Source organism: Acomys minous, assembly GCF_964271855.1.
Source record: "Acomys minous genome assembly, chromosome: 4".
Taxonomy (NCBI): domain Eukaryota; kingdom Metazoa; phylum Chordata; class Mammalia; order Rodentia; family Muridae; genus Acomys; species Acomys minous.
In genome coordinates this window covers 99,914,486-99,928,913 of record NC_140486.1, presented here as the reverse complement: position 1 = coordinate 99,928,913, position 14,428 = coordinate 99,914,486, and the positions used below count along the sequence as shown (strand labels likewise).

Genomic DNA, 14,428 nt, shown 5'->3' with positions numbered 1-14,428 from the left:
GTGTGGTGACGCACGCCTTTAATCCCAACACTGGGGAGGCAGAGGCAGGCAGATCGCTGTGAGTTTGAGGCCAGCCTGGTCTACAAAGTGAGTCCAGGACAGCCAAGGCTACACAGAGAAACCCTGTCTCAAAAATCCTCGAAAAACAAAACAAAACAAGACAGAATCACTCCTCTATGGCTATGCTTCAGGTCCTGCCCGACTTGAGTTCCTGCCTTGGCTTCCCAAAAAGACTGTGATTTGGGGTACATAAGCCAAATAAACCCTTTCCTCCTCAAGTTGCCTGTGGTCATGGTGTTTAAACTCAACGAAATTAACCCAGACTGAAACACCCACTTTTATAATTTTTGCAAGAACTTGGACAACAAGGTAAGAATCAGTGGGAAATGTGACACCCGCAATTAGGAATCACAGTTTCCTCGGTTTCAATTAGGAAGTCAATCAAACAGACAGAGCTATCTAAAAGTGAGTATGGAGGGAGTTTCCAAAGGCCCAAGAACTAACGAATCCTTCCAGAAGGGTGATCTATGTGAAGTTATTTCCAACAGGCCTTAAAACATGTAAAATTATTGGGTCACTTAGAAAAGCACTTTTTTCATGAAAGGATGAAATTGGGCTGATCTTAAAGGGAGGGCAGAGAAGAACACGATATGACACACACACCCCAAAATAGGCCAGACAACCTGTAGAGGGCTCAGCGCACTGTGGAAGAGAACTGGAATGCAGATTCCCAGAGGACAGGCCACCCCATCAAACCAGAGTGGGCTGTGGGAAGGAGCCTGGGACTAGTGACCCCAGGGTATTAAACCAACTGAGCTACAAAATGGTAAAGAACTGCATCTAAAGATATGGAACCAGGGGCTGGAGGAATGGCTCAGTGGTTAAGAACACTCCCTGCTCTTCCAGAGGATCTGAGTTTGATTCCCCAAACCCACACTGTAGCTTATAACTGCCTGTATCTGCATCTGCAGGGAATGTAACACTTGTCTTCTGTCCTATGCAGGCACCCACATATATACACATGAATAACAATAAAAAAAATCAAAATTAAAAGTTTTTAAAAGATGTGGAACTAAGAGCTGAATACAATCAGCAATTGTATTCCTTCTTTATGGGTACTTCAGAAAATTACAAAAAAAAATACAGATTCAAATTTAAGCACTATAGAGATACATAAATATAAACACAGGCAAGAGACTTCTTTTCACTTTCAACCCACTCTTCAGCCTATACTTCAGAAGAAACTCCTCTGAACAACTTCACGTGTACCCTCCTAGGCTTTTTTTCTATTACATACAAACAAACCCAGGTGCCCTCCAAGGCTTGAGGAAGAGGAGGCAGAAAGAATGTGAGAGATAAAGGAGATGGTGCTAGGAAGCCATCCTCTGGACACAGTGAGGCCATTGTGCTCATAAACTCAGAGCAGCTGTGGTTACCTGCAAAGGCCTATACAAGACGTGGCCCATCAACATTGTATCATGAAATGGTAAGGGGCTCATGAAGCCCTACCCCTCCCTCAGGTGCTATTTATTAGCAGGTATCGGTTGCTAGGACAGGGGGTCTTCAGTGGTGTGGCCACCACGTTCCAGTAAATAACACCCACCCATGATTATGCAAGCAATCCTAATTAAACCAAGAGGGTCACAAACAGAACACAACAAAACAAACGTGTGAAAATATGACAGAGACATGGGGGGGGCAGTACAGTGAGAATAAGAGGGGGATATGAATATAACAGGTGAAAATGATCCAAATACATGACATACATGTAGAAACCTAACAAAGAATAATTTTAACAATACAAAATTGATCCACAGGCAATGATCCAAATAGGATGATAGTATAAATATTTGTCACTTTTCTTTCTTTCTTTTTTCTCTTTTTTGGAGACAGGGTCTTACTATGTAGCTCAGGCTAGCCTTGAACTTGAAATGATCCTTCTGCCTCATCCTCTTGAGGGCTGATGTTATCAGCATGTGCCCTGATCCTCTGTTTTACATTATGTCTATTATTATCTATCTTTATAGTATATCATAGCCATCTTTTGAAGGTACATATATTTTCAGGTACATCCTATCTTCAGTGGCTTCACTACATTCCACTGCATAGATAAACCATGATTTATTTATATTATCTTTTCTCTTTGGAGTTGCTATTATTACCTTGAGACAGGGTCTTGCTATGAAACCCTGGTTGGCCTGTAGACCAGTCTGCCCTCCAATCTGCATGGATCCTCTTGCCTCTGGCTCCTGCTTGCTGGAGTAGCAGGCGTGTGCCACCACTCCTGGCTACTTTGCTTATTTCTAATTTTCTGTATTATAAACTATATCGTGTGTGTGTGTGTGTGTGTGTGTGTGTGTGTGTGTGTGTGTGTGTGTGAGAATGTCAACACCAGGTGTCTTCCTCCATTGCGCCCCAACTTACTTTTGAGATAGAATCTCTTACTGAATGTGGGACTCATCTGTTTGGTGAGGCCAGCTGGCCAGCAAGCTCCAGGGACCCTCCTGTCTCTACCTCCTCAGCACATGGATGACAGTTGGACCTGATTTTTCTGTGGGTGACAGGGGTTGAATTCAAGTCCTCAAGCTTGCACAGAAATCACCTTACTGAGTGAACCATCTCCCCAGGCCAGCATCACTACTGTGAAAATGCTAATGCAGGCATCATTACACCCGGATAACTCTTCAGGGTACAGCCCTACCTGCTAGACTGAAAGACATATCTGAGGATACTACACTCACCCCCCACCAAAGCTATCAATTTACCTTCCTACCACATTTGAATGGAGTATTCAATCCCCCACTCTCTTGCTAAAGCCATAACAATCTTAATGTTTGCTAACTGATAGAGGAAATCTCACTCTTGCTTTAATGTGAACATTTGCTTGTTTGGGTGAATAAGGAGTATGTCTATCTAAGAATACTGAAAACAGATTTCAAGTTCATGTTATGCATAAACCAATGAAACAAGAAGATGTCATTTTCATTAAATACTCTGATAAATGAAAGGAAGTTTAGGAGCAGTGTGCCACTGCAAAGCTATTACTTCTGAATGCTTATAATGTGCAGACACCGAGGAGAGCATCTCTATTCTCTTGTTGAGCTCTCACAAGTCTATAAAGAGCATTAGCTTTATTGCGCAAAAAGAAACTGAAACCAAATAGATTAGCTTGCTCAAAGCCACACAGGAGTAACTGAGTACATGCAAGTTTTGAACGCAGAACATCCGACTCTGAAGCCCCCACCTAGACAGATTAAGTAACCTGCTCACCTCAAGTAGAATACCAAGTAATACTGTCAGAACTGAAACCCAGGGCCACCTGACTCTATAGCACACATAGGCGAGGTATTTGTTTCATATAACTTACACTATCTATAAATAATATGATGGCAATATTGAGAAGATTTTATCACTATCCGAACATGTTTTAGGTTATAGTTTTGGTATTTTAGGTTCCTTTTTGGCATTGCCTTGACGAACTAACAAGCACTGCATTACATCGTTCCAGTAACATCTTATTTGTGTAAACGATACACATGGCACTCAACATGGCGGCCCTGGGCACATATAGGCAGACTACAGGAAAGGGAAAATTTCTGCCCACAGGCTGCCAAGAGTTAAGAGGAACTGAGCGTCCCTGGTGGTTGAGAGTGGTACTGCACTTTGCAAGAGTCGCTAGAAGTCCAGACTTGAGAGAACTGGAGTAGGGGCTGAGGTGGGTTCAGAAGACACCAAGGTTTCATTGTCTTCTTTGGCCTTGGTGTTCCCTAGAGTGTGATCTCCCAAGTCTGCCCTACAGACACAGTGCACAGATGCTCAGGTCCAAGAACAACACATCTACCCAGTAAATGAAGACTGGACAGGAGTGACTTGTATTTTAAGAGAAGAGATGGCAGAGAAGGACGTATATACAGAAATAGACTCACGACTAGATCATCAGTCCTGGAAACTTCTGCACAATCTTCCAATGCCACCCCCCCAAAAAAACGCCCTAGGAAATTAGGAAACCCTTGAAAACGTTCTCAAGGGAGAAAATGATGCTAAAAGAAACCCAGATGTGGTTAAGTATAAAATGAATGGAATTTTGGATTCATTCCTACTGTCAGCCTCTCTTAGAATTGAGGCAAAGGCAATTGCAGACTTGGGAAGAAAGGCTTAACTTGACCAAATTAAAATGGCCTAAAGCCATGAAGAGACCATGGGTAAAACAAAAACACACATGGGCTAGGACAGAAGCTAGGCCGAGGGTTAGCGCACGGCTGAAGGAGACGGAGAAGCTCTGGCCACAGCACGATCATAGCTGGATGCTGATCACTGCTTGATTGAGAAGGGGATATTCGGGCTAATCACATTTTCTACTTTAATGGTTACCATTTGTTTCTTATATAGATTACCAATTTTCAAAGAATTAGAAGGTACATTGTAAAATAAAAATATAAGCCTTTGCATAATCTTCCAAAACCATGGAGAGTTCATCAAAAGTGCCAATCATCACTGTTGTCTAAGGGTTGTGAAGAGTCTGGTCCCAGTTACAGACCTGTCAAAGAGTTGGCAAAGAAGAGGTACCTAGACAGACTGAGATGGCACCAAGTAAGGAAATGATAATGCCTAAACAAAAACGAGGCATTCTTTGTTGTTCAAAAGATTTAGTAAAAAACAGCAGTGGAAAGGGGAGGGACTGCCACATTCTGACAGCAGTTCAGTGAAAGGAAGGCGTGTGCATTGGCCATGACCCTGTCACTGCTGGCAGAACACTGACTGGCTCTCAGTAGGCTCTCAGAAGGACTGGCTTGTAGACGGGATGTGTGTTCCTGCTTAATATGTGACCCTTCCTTCAAAAGCATCTCCTGAAATAAGGATGAATGCTGTATCTAAGATAGTTTTTCCCTTAATTGAGGAGACTACTACTACTTCAGGGCTTAGCTCAAATTTCCCTTCCGCATAGTCTTCCCACATCTCTTCCTACTGCCCACAGCCCTGCCTTCTTCAAAAGTCAGAATTAAACCTTCTTTCTTCTTCGTTCTTCTTGAGTCTCTATAGCATATTACTGGGTCATTCCATATCCATTTTGCTGTTGTTTGAGACAGTATATATAATTAAACCACACAGGCTGGTCTTGAAGTCTCTGAAGCCCAGGCAGCCCTTGGTCTCATGATTTTCCTGCCTGGGACTCCTCAGTAGCAAAGATTGCAGAGCCTGTACCACTAGGCCTGGCTCGTTCATTCTATGTTAAACTCTAACCTTTGCTTGTCTGACTCTTCTACAGAGTAATAAGCTTCGTGAGGGCCCGGGTCTAGCTTTAGCTATTCTTGTTCAACATCACCACTACCACCACACCATCATCCTTCTCTCTCTCTCTCTCTCTCTCTCTCTCTCTCTCTCTCTCTCTCTCTCTCTCTCTCTCTCACACACACACACACACACACACACACACACACACAGTCTCTTTGTGCAGGCCAGGCTAACTTGCGACTCATGGTCCTCTTGCCTCTACTTTCTAAGTGCTAGGATTACTATTATGCCCAGCATGAACCTCCACCTTCTAGCACAATAACAAATACTTGCCTGCTAGTTTTCATAAAATAGAATTACACTCTTGGTGTCCAATAAGATACCAGCATATATTAGATGCTCACACATATTTATTACATGATTAATTGATAGGTAATTCCAACACAACTAAAGTGTTTTAAATCCAAGGCTGGGAAACATTATACCTTAAGCAGCAAGAAATAACCTCTCTCTCTTCCTTGTTCCTAAGCAGGCTGTCCTAGATAGGGCTTGTAGAGCCCAGAGACCAGAAGTAACTTGGAGAGGAAAGGGTTTACTTCATCTCATAACTCTCAGATCACAGTCCATCACTTAGGGAAGCCAGGGCAGGAGCTCAAGGCAGGGACTGAAGGAGAGGCTAAGGTGAGGTGCTTCTCAGGAGGCTGCTCAGCCTGTTTTCTTATAGCACCCAGACGAGCCAGGCCAGGGTGGCACCACCCACCATGTGCTGGGCACTCCCACATCAATCCTCAGTCAAGACAAAGCATCACAAGCTTGCGCACAAGCCAACCTGGTGGGGGCATCTTCTCATTTGAGGTTCCCTCTTCCAAAATGTGTGTCAAGAAGACATAAAACAGAGCAGAAGACCTTGCCTAGACCCTGTGCCCAATGTTGAGCACTCTAGCACCAAAGCTGTAGAGATGAGTTTGAGGGAGTTCCAGCAGAAGTACCGGAACTGAGGCTGGGGTATGGCTCAGTTGAAATGCTGCCTTCGCAAGACTAGGACCAGAGTTAGGGTTCCCTGAACCCACATAAGTGTCAGATGAGCATGCCAGCCTGCCTGCAATTCCAGCTTCTAAAGGCAGAGACTAGGGATGTATAGAGCAAGCAGGATAGTGAGACCAGCCACATCGGTGAGCTCTGGGTTTGACTGGGAGAGCCTGCCTCAATTAGTAAGGTGGAAGAGCAATGAAGAACAGTTTCCAACATCAACCTCAGGCCTACATATACACTTGCATGTGTTGCCCACACATGCAAACATGCATGCATATACAACACACACACACACACACACACACACACACACACACACGAATGAATAAACAAATGAATGAAAATACAAAGACAAAAAGTAAAGTACCATGACTGATGTGGGCTGGAAGGAAAAGGAGTGAAAAAGGAAAGCTTAGGCACTCCAGCTAGGCAGATGTGTTAGGTGACGTCTGAAACTAGACATGATAACCTTCTGCCAGCATGGGAGAGTGTAAACACCTAAGAGGGGAGGGATTGTTTAGCCTGGCCCAACAAACTCAAAGCCAGAGAAAGAATGAACCCACAGGAGAGATCAAAGCCCTATGACAAGAGGGTAAATAGAGAGACACTGCTCTTTTGGGGCTGGGAAAATAATGCCATATACATCTTCAAAGACATCAGCAAGTATTACTGTCCTCAGTATCAGGCATAAAGGAGATCTACAAACAGATGGATCATTAAAGCTGGAAGGATTAAACCTTAATATAAACAACCTATGCTTGTAATAGGAAGTCCTTTACCTAGTATGCAAGTAGAGTCCCATACCCAGTGTTACTAAAGTGGTGTCCAAAACCCCACTATTCTGACTGCTCTGGAGAGTGAATGTACCTTCAACAGAAGATGAGGGAAATAAAAATAGAAAGAGTCAGCAAGGCCACGGAACTGGCTCCTCCAAGCCCAGGTGTGGGCAAATGAGTGAAGTCTCCCAGGTGCTTTCTCCTGCACTATTCCCCGCTGTCCATGACCAATGGGCCCTCAAACTGAAGTTTGCAGAACACGTGCTCACTTCTTCCTACTGTCTCTTTCAGTAACATTTGCCTGCCTGCCTGCCTAAGTTCTGGTAGGGTCTAGTGAGCCTGAATGGTTCCTGTGACACTGGCAGTGATTGGGATAAGGAACACATGGTGTTCTTCTTGAGCACATTGTAAAAATAAATATGTGAAAGTCCTAAGAAAATACTGAAGAAAAAAGGGAATACAATAGCACAAGGGGATATAGGGTGAACTGTATGTCATGCTGTGAAATGTAGAGAAGGTAAGACTGAGGAGGGCTTCCTACCATAGATGAACTTCCCAGAGAAGAGAGACAAACATTGATTAGCTGAAAGCAATTAGGATGTATGCTATCAAAATTGCTTGTTCAACAGATGAATTAAACAAAAGCCAGGGAGCTTAATTAATATATCCAAGTGACAAATTTAAAAAAAAAAAGGAAAGAAAGAACTAGAATACAAGCCTAAGTATTTTAACTTCAAATCCAGAGCAGATGATAGGAACAGATGAAAAGAAGCAATGGCTGTGTCTGTCAGGTTGGGGTAAGAGGCAGATTGGCGGGGATAGAGGTGTGTAATTCAGAGTAATAGCAGCCCCTTCTCCTCCCAAATCAGCTTAGTGGCTCCTTCTCCTTGGGACTACCCACCACACCTTGAGTAAGTAACAGGGGCCTGACAGGACTCTGTGTTCCTCACGTGTGCCCAGCTCTGGGACCCGCTCCCCTTCTGAGGGTGCCATCCTCATTCCCACATGCCTCCTGGCCCTAGAAGCATCACATTTCACACATGGCACAACTAAACACAAGTCACTCCACATATGAACTGGCTCTGCCCACAGCTCCACCCTCGTCTCTTGCTCCCACCAATGCTAAGGAAACCAGATGTACAAATGGTTAACAGAGGGGAAAAAAATCCCACCCAGACCACTTGAAACGCGGCTAGTCTGGCTGGGCTTCCAGTCTGCTCAGCGACTGCTCCATGGCTGCTATTTATAGTCTCTGGGTGCCCAGCCCAGCTTCCAGGTCACTAATTGTGGCCCAACCCTGAGCCAACTCCACACCTCCTCCTCCGCCCTGCAACACAAGGAACAAGAAGCAAATCCAGCTTTGTCCAGCTGAGTGCATCGAGGAGTGAGACCTGAACCCAAGACCAGCTTATGCATGCTTTGCAGAAGGTATCAAAGTTGTCTAAGACTGCTGCCTTGCACAGCACGTGCTGGAGAGCTGAGCTATCTCACTCACTAGTGGGCACCTCTCCTGAATTCTCTACGTTCATCCAAAGTAAACCTTGAGTTCAGTCTGGCCCATTACCACACTAGTAAGGGAAGACTAGAAAGGGCTTGACTAAGTGTCTAAGCATTCCCAGAGCTGGGTGCCTCTTCCTGGGTCTGTTAGCTTATTCGCCCACATGTATTACTCCTCCAGTTGTCCACAACAAAGAAAGTAATCAGAGAGGATGCATGCTCAGAATAAAACTTTTCAAAATGCTTCCCTAGCACCTACAGAATACATTTAAACCCTCAACATTCTTGGTTTCAGATAGAGACCCTGGGAGTACGAGCTTTACGAGTGTTGTGAACAACCCCTTCTGACTCCAAGAGCCTATTATCTGAGTATTAATATTCTACAATGATATACTTGCCCTGGAGATACAGAATACTAAAATGGGTGATGACTATTTTTTTTTTACATATGAGGCTATGTGAAGTTATCCTGAGAGCAGAAAAGCTCTCATGTATATGAGTAAAAGGCACAGCTTAGCCCAAAGACATGCTAAGGTGTTTTATGTTAGCTCTGTGCCTAAGTTGCACTGGAAAACCACCAATGGATCTCGATGATCACCATGAGTCTATATATGAACACTTGGTCCTATCCATCCCAGATAAATTTGGTATTTGTCAATGATGCTCTTATTCAGAACAAAGGACAGGGACTAGGGAGGAAGGAAAAGGTAGGATAACAATAAGATGGTCCCTTCCTTCTCAAACTATGATCACCATTCTTTCCAGACAGTGCAACAAGTCTCCACCCTCCGTGCCCTTGACTTAGGCCACTCGAGACTACACACCCTGATGCCAGCGCCCTTCTCGTTTGGGGTTCAATTTAGCCATTGGTTTATATGCCAGGGATTCTAGCTACCCTAAAGCAGGAACCAGAATGTTGCTGCGCTACCTCATCGTCACCCACAAATACCCATTCTCAGCCCCAGATCTTTCCTCCCACGACCACAAGGGGGAAAAAGTTTCCAAATTAAAAAACTAAAACTGGCAACAAAGGTGCCCCATGGCAGTAACCTTTAAAACTGGCCATTAAAGTTTATAAGTCAGACGGGCACCAAGTGAATGATCAAGAAGAGAAAAAAATAGTCCTCTCCCTTCGGGATTCAGAGCCACACAGCTTATGTCACAAGAAGCACTTGCAGCCATCAAGGGCTCTCTGTGTCTTAACTACAACTGCTCACGATATAGCTTCCTTATGTCTGGATGCAAAGAAAGGGGAAGAGGAGGGGCAAAGGGCGTGGTTTGGGTATATATGAGGTAGGAAAAGGTAGGAAGGCGAGAGAATACCCAAGAGCTCTCCCTAGAAGGAAGACTGCCTGAGATTCACAGACCTTGTCAAACTCCCAGGACAGCAGTTCTCAGCTTTTCTTTCCACCCACTGTACATGAGGCACAGCACAGATTTCCACCAGTCACTGTGATTCATTATGCAATGATCCTTAGCTATCCTGGCACAGGGGGTGCATATCAGAGTTATTTTGATAAAAGTATGAATAGCTTAGAAAGCCTTCCAAACCATTCTGACCACCACTTCTGTCAGGTATGCACCCCTAGGAAACAAATGAGGATGTGGTGGTCCACATCTTTAATCTCAGCACTCGGAGGCAGAGACTGGTGGATCCCTGTGAGTTTGAGGCCAGCCTGATCTACATAGTAGTAAATTCAAGGGCAACTAGGACTGTTACACAGAGAGACCCTGTCTCAAAAAACCAAACCAAACCAACCAACAAACAAACCATGAGTTTGGGAAGACTATTTCTTCCCTCTCTCCCTTTATTCCTCATGGAAGGCGTATTTATGCAGAGCTTATGCACCAGGCATGGCTCTAGCAGCATTGTGAACAAGCATGAACACAGAGACTCAAATTCCTACTCTTGTTGAGAATGTAAACCCACTAGAGAAGAAAAACAACATGCTAAAAAAGCAGCATCTGTAGAGTCTGGGCCCCGGTAAATGCTAACACAGAAAACCAAGTGAGGAGAAGGCGAGAAAGGGCTGGGAGCACAGTGTTCCATGCCAATAAAGCATTTCAGAGGCTGAGGCAGGAGACCTACAAGTTCAAGTCCAACACAGTCTATAGTCTCTCACACAAACAGTGCTAGTGGGGTAGGAGTGAAGGTGAGGCTGAGACTGAAGATAAGGTAGCACTTGAGAAAAGACTAAAAGAAAGAGAAGGCAGCATCGGCAAGATGGGTGAGCAGTTAAGAGCACCTGCCGCCTACCAAGCCTGAACACCTGAGGTCAATCCCCAGGATCTACATGGTGGAAGGAGAGCACTGACTCTGTTCTCTCGCCTCCAAACATGTCCTCAGGCGTGTTTGCCCCAAACCCCACCATACACACATGCACACAAAATGAATAAATAAAACATAACCTAAAGAGAGAAAATGAGCCATGCATATATCTGAAGAAAGAATTCTCAGTAGAATAAGAGCAAATGAGAAGGTTTGAAATTGGGGTACATATCTAGACATCACTAGACATGTCAGGATAAGGAGGTGGCCACCACAGGGCTTCTCCTCTGACTTGGATAAGGTAGTGTGGGCTGACTGCCTGCTGGACTAAATCATCCAGGCTAGGGACATGCCAACAAGCAGGAAAAAAAAATTAAATAGCTTTCTGGAAGAGTACATATAGGGTAAGATGAGCTTAATATTAAAAGATTTCTCTTTACTTAAATGTCTTCAAGTTCTGTTAAAGTGTCATCCATCCCCACAAAATCCTTATAAGGAACAGAAGTCATGTCCCTTAATTAAGAAGTAGGCAGGAGCCAGGCACGGTGGTGCACAACTATGATCCAAGCACTCGGGAGGCAGAGGCAGGGACGTCGCTGTGAGTTCAAAGCCAGCCTGGTCTACAACACAAGTCCAAGACACCCAAGGCTACACAGAGAAACCCTGTCTCGAAAAACAAAAAAACAAAAACAAACCAACAACAAAAAAATCAGGTTTCTTAATGACTCCTTAGAAAACAAAATGGTGCAGCTTTTGAAAAAGAGAGACCAGTTGTCTCAAATCCCACATTCTAGAAACTCTCCTGTAAGGAAAGATATGATGATGACATCAGTATCATAGAGGACCAAATACCATCTTCTGTCCTCTGACCCCTAGAAAAAGCATAGGTCCACTGTCCTTTATCTAGCTCCCTTCAGCTTAATGTCCTCTGGGAGACAGAGGCTAGCCAAGAGGCTACAGGCTCTGAAAGCCAGAGCTAAATCTGTAACATGAATCTAAACAGAGATGAGGGGTGGGAGAGAGAGAGAGAGAGAGAGAGAGAGAGAGAGAGAGAGAGAGAGAGAGAGAGAGACAGACAGACAGACAGACAGACAGACAGACAGACAGACACAGAGAGACAGAGACAGACGGAGATAGACAGAGATAGACAGAGACAGTGAGAGAGAGAGAGAGAGAGAGAGACAGACAGACAGACAGACAGACAGACACAGAGAGACAGAGACAGACGGAGATAGACAGAGATAGACAGAGACAGTGAGAGACAGAGAGAGAGAGAGAAGAGAGGAGGAGGGGATAAAGAGTTTGTGCATGCATGCACAAACGTGTACAGTCAGTGGCAAGGAAAGGAAAGCACACACAACACAACACACCAGGGCAGCTGCAGAAAACAACTGCTTGTTAAGTTAAAATTAAACTCTGCACAAATATTGACCTTTGGAGGGGACAGAAACCGGTCCCATATTTACCAGCTTTATAAATGGGATTGACCACAGCTGCCCCACGTGCTTGGCCAGCGTGATGGCAGGATGGGGTGAGGCCCCACTTTGGGGATGGGGGCGGGAGATGAATGAGAGGAGCAGAATACATTTTAAACACTTTCTGAAACGTACTTACTCTTGGTAGGTCAAAGTTCCCCAAAGCCTTACAGTGGAATTTCTAGGAAAGCAAATAAGGGAGTCTCTGGAAGTGGGGGTAGGGGTGTTAGAGAAGCAGGACTAGAGAAGACAGAGGAAATATCCAAAAGGCAAAATGCTAAGAAGAATGAGATGCAGAACACATGGGAGCAGAATGCTGAGAGACGGAGGAGCGGATCCTTTTGAACCCTGGCCTTTGGTCAAACTAAGAGTCATAAGGCAGACCAGGTGACCGATTTAAGTGACGCAGCAGAACAACAGGAACTGACCTGCTTGAGTTTCAGCTGCGCTGCTTACTGGACATGTAACATGGGGAGCTCCATGACCTCCCAGTTTCCTCATCTATAAAATAGGGATATTAATTTTAAAAAACATTAGCTGGGTAGTGATGGCACACACCTCTAATCTCAGCACTCAGGAGGCAGAGGCAGGCAGATCTCTGTGAGTTTGAGGCCAGCCTGATCTACAGATCAACTTCCAAGACAGCCAGGGCTACACAGTGAAAGCTATCTTGAAAAACAAAAATCAAACAAAAAAAATTGAACTAATTCACAAAGACTAAATAAAAGAAGAAAAAGGCAACATGAGTGAAAGTGTCTTGCCAGACCACACAGCTATCAATCAGCCATTTTATTAATTCTGTGCCCACTAATTGTGCATCTGCACATTCCAAACTGTGAGCAAACTAAAATCTCCCTCGGGCAAAGCCATAGACTAGAAAGGAGAGTTCACCCTTGCCCTGAACTGTTTAAAGTCTCCTAAGGGCCACACCTTGATCCTCCCCTTTGCAGTAAGATAACAGAGAAGCCAGTCTGAAATAATAGCCCCACCCCCAGTTCAGACTTGGGTCAGACATGAAGGAGGAGAAAGGACCCATGATGAGACCCTACTTCCCTGAACGCAGAATTCAGGGAGCCCAAGGCTTAACAGGAACAAGCACCGGGATGCTGGGGAAATTAGTTCTGTTCAACATCTTCTCTCTCTCTCTCTTACACTCTCCTTTATGCCCATGGGCTACACTGTACACATAGATGCATAAAAATCTAGATCCATTTCCATGTGTCATGACACACAGCTCCCCCAACACACACTAAACATTTGAATAAGAAATACTCCCAAAGGCTCATGAGTTCAAAGTTTGGTCCCCAGAGCTGGAGAGATGGCTCAGAGGTTAAGAGCACTGGCCGCTCTTCCACAGGTCCTAAGTTAAATTCCAAGCAACCACATGGTGGCTCATGACCATCTCTAATCAGATCTGGTGCCCTCTTCTGTTGTGAAAGCATACATGTAACCAGAACACTGTATTAATAATAAATAAATAAATCTTTAAAAAAAAGTTTGGTCCCCAATCAGTCAATGATCAGAAGAAGTAGGCTGTGGAGGAAGTGATTGGACTATGAAGCTTGGACCTTATCAATGGATTCATAACCTGATGGTGCTTTTGGTAGGTGACAAAAACTTAGGCAGAGGAACCTAGTTAAAAGGAATGGGGTCTTGGTAGCATGTTTTCAGAGGTCATATCTTATTATCAGGCCCCACTCCTTCCACGCTGTCTGCTTCCCAGGCACCGTGAGATGAGCATCTTTGCTTTACAACATGTTCCTCACCATGGTGCTCTACCTCACTACAGCCCAAGAACTCAGCCAGCCCACACCTACAACTAAAGCTTCCAAAATACTGAGCCAAAATATCCTTTTTCTCCTTTTTAAGTTCATTTTCTCAAGTCTGTCTTTCTCAGCAGCAGAAAGCTAATGTACCCACTAAAACTCAGAAAGTATTGCAAATAAAAAGTACATGGAAGGCCGGGCGTGGTGGCGCACGCCTTTAATCCCAGCACTCGGGAGGCAGAGGCAGGCGGATCACTGTGAGTTCAAGGCCAGCCTGGTCTACAAAGTGAGTCCAGGACAGCCAAGCCTACACAGAGAGACCCTGTCTCGAAAAACCAAAAAAAAAAAAGTACATGAAAAACAGGTGGTGGTAGTGTACAA

The 14,428-nt window shown here is 44.5% G+C and overlaps 1 protein-coding gene across 4 annotated transcripts in view; it reads right to left on the bottom strand.

Moving 5' to 3' along the window:
* Positions 1 to 14,428, bottom strand: part of NHEJ1 (non-homologous end joining factor 1) — a 92,510-nt gene that overhangs the window by 27,900 nt on the left and 50,182 nt on the right. The window lies entirely within an intron of this gene.